General features: G+C 42.3%; 1 long non-coding RNA gene across 2 annotated transcripts; it reads left to right on the top strand.

The window, feature by feature from the left end:
- Positions 1 to 31: 31 nt before the first annotated feature.
- On the top strand, positions 32 to 2,149 carry LOC147028696 (uncharacterized). 2 transcript variants are annotated; one of them, XR_015057672.1, is made up of 2 exons: positions 32 to 251; positions 1,342 to 2,149. It is a non-coding gene; the product is annotated as an uncharacterized LOC147028696 (long non-coding RNA). The 2 variants fall into 2 exon arrangements; XR_015057671.1 differs by having other exon boundaries at positions 1,337 to 2,149.
- The last annotated feature ends 612 nt before the right edge of the window (positions 2,150 to 2,761 follow it).

Below are 2,761 nucleotides of genomic sequence, written 5' to 3'. Positions count from 1 at the left end.
TAACCCTGAAGAACTCCCCCCTCCTCTTCAACCCCCACTTAACCCTCCATCCCCTATCTCTCCTACCTCCTCCCCAAAACTTCTACCCCCACCATCTCAAGGCAGCTCCTCCCAACTGTGGGATTTCACGTCCCACAACTTCCTGCCGCGAGCGCTTATCAGGGCTCGAGCAGGCGGTAGTGCCACAGAACACGCGGATCTCAACCCTCTCTCCGTCTGTCCATGTCTCTCCCTGCTCATGCAGTGACAAGGTAACAAGCTGAGGTCGTGCTGGCCTGGTCCCATAACTGGTAAAGTTGGTGACATTGTTCACATGTGTTTATTTTCAATTTAATATTTTAATGGAGGGTAGTTCAGTGTTTGGTGGAACAACAAACTACACCTCGAGGTCGTTCATTTGATTATGCTCAGGTTAATTTGGACTTGCAGGTAGTGTTTGTTTGCTTTTCCGAAGTTGATCGCTGCTCTGATGTCCTGTTGTCCTTTCTGTAAGAATTTATTTTCCAGACCAATCACTGTAGGTCCTTTGTAATGGGACATTGATGTAAAGTAAATTAAATTGTCGTAAATTTAAATGCAATAAGTTGCATTTGTATGAAATCCACTGGTCTGGAGCCGTTGGAAGCCATTCGGAAAATATGGCCTCACTTTTGATGGCCTTCCCTTTTGGGGTTCTTCTTCCTCCTGCTGGATGCTGATAACTCGAATGGGTGAGTCACACCCGCTGCAGAGCGTGGTGCATGGTGGCCAAGATGATGGAAATGACTGACTAACCAACCCTGAACTCCACACGCCTCTCGACCCCCAAGTTTCTAACTACACAGGTTCTGCACCGGTTTCATTTCCTGCACCTAGTGCTGGAGTGATGGTGTAACTACTGCAATTCATCCTAACATGTCCTTTATTTAACTAACAAATGGCAGACTTTTTGGACAGTCTTTCCAGTTCCAATAACTAAAAGGTAGTCAGAAAAAGAGATGGTCTTAAGATCCCAGTAGAGATGTAAAAACTCACTCTACTTTGTTCAGAAAAAGAGATGGTCTTAAAATCCCAGTGGAGATGTAAAAACTCGCTTTACTTTGTAAACGCTCAAAGAGTCCCCAGGTTAGTGGCTCTATCCATGCGCTGCAAAGGGGGAAACGAATGAATAAATTGTTATTAACCTCCTTTTTACAATCATGTTTCACTTTTGCCAAACATCTTTTACAACAATGAATCTTTAAAAAGCCTCCATTATGTGGCCAATTCTCTTATGGGGCCACCTTCCCTTGGGAGAATTGACTTGCTTTTGCCTGTGTCGTAAATTAATAATTCCTTTTTTTTTTCTTTCCCCAAGAATAGAAGAAAATGTGAAAGAATTGGGGGCTCTTCGAAGATTGGAGGAGTGAAGGAAATTTCAATGAAGTTGATCTGCGTTGTCCGTTGTTTCATCCAAACAGAAATGTGAGAATGATGAAGATACAGCCACACTTTTACTACCTGCATGTCCCGAATCAAATGGGATAATATGAGGAAGCACGTCTCATTAGTTGGTGTTATTTTGTGCAACAATGTAAAGTTAAGGACATCGAAAGATGTATTATGTGGCCACCGTTTTGGAACGGCCACTTTACACGGTAGTGGTAACCGTAATAATGGAGTGATGCAGTGATAGGAATTATTGAGAAAAAATGTTTTTGTTTTTTTTAATGGAAAGCTACATGACAGCAATTGAAGTATTATCTGAAATCCCAACTTGAGAAGAAAAAGAAGAAGTAATAGTGGAAAAGACCACCTCCGAGTGGCACACCAGTGGAGGATATCATAATGTACTGTAACTTGATTGGAGCCGTTACAGTATATATGATGTGCTGCATTGGCCTGTGTATGGGCAACGGGGATGGATGCATGATCGGCGTCCGGTAGACGCGCTACCAGGCATCAGACCTGGGGCCTGCCAGGAAACCGTTACCATTATTGCGTGTTAATAATGGTAACGGTTCTTTTGGCGTGCACCACTTTTCAACGGAATGCCCTCCAAGAAACGTGTTACTGGTGTTATGGTCTCAGTCAAAGTTTGTACGGCATACAAGTTTTGCAATATTAAAACTACCAGTTATGTTTTGTTGTGTTGTAGAGTTGAAAATAAATTTTTGTGTTTATTCTGTTATTTGGCCCACTACTGTATGTTGTGTTTTTTTTTTGGACACAAAGTCGAGGCTCGTGGAGGAGCGAACACATAGAACGGATCAGGATGTAACGGAACAAAAGGAGCAATAGAAAGAGTTGGGGAATACCAACAGCAGGGTTAAGGAACCAAATAGAGAGACTTGGAGAAATAAGGGATGTGGGAAGGAATGAGGGGTGTGGGAGGATGCACGGCCTAGTAAACAACATGGATACAGCCGCAAACTCTCAGAAAATAAAAACTGGAAATTTGGAAGGAGGTAGGCTTCGGGGGAGAGGGGAGATAATCGGGGGTAGAATTATCATGGTTTTGAAATGGGGATGATTTTAGATGGTGGTGAACATCTGTCTTGAAGACCTGGAGGTAATAACATTGAAGAGAATGTGGAAGTTAATAATATTACATGAATATCATATTTTAATATTAAATGATTACTAATTAATAATCATATTGCATTACAAATGTTAATAATACTAGTGCGGGCCCGTATGTGCGTGCCAGTATGTGCAGCTTCGTTCCTTCGCTCTCGTAAACGATGACTGGATTGGGGCATTTTTTCAATTAGATCGGACCAACCGTATCATAAATGGCCAT

Source organism: Eptatretus burgeri, chromosome 4, assembly GCF_056783735.1.
Source record: "Eptatretus burgeri isolate ZD-2024b chromosome 4, Ebu_testis_v1, whole genome shotgun sequence".
In the NCBI taxonomy this organism is placed as follows: Eukaryota; Metazoa; Chordata; class Myxini; order Myxiniformes; family Myxinidae; genus Eptatretus; species Eptatretus burgeri.
Note: the sequence above shows the minus strand (reverse complement) of the source record. Positions and strands in the feature narration are given on the sequence as shown.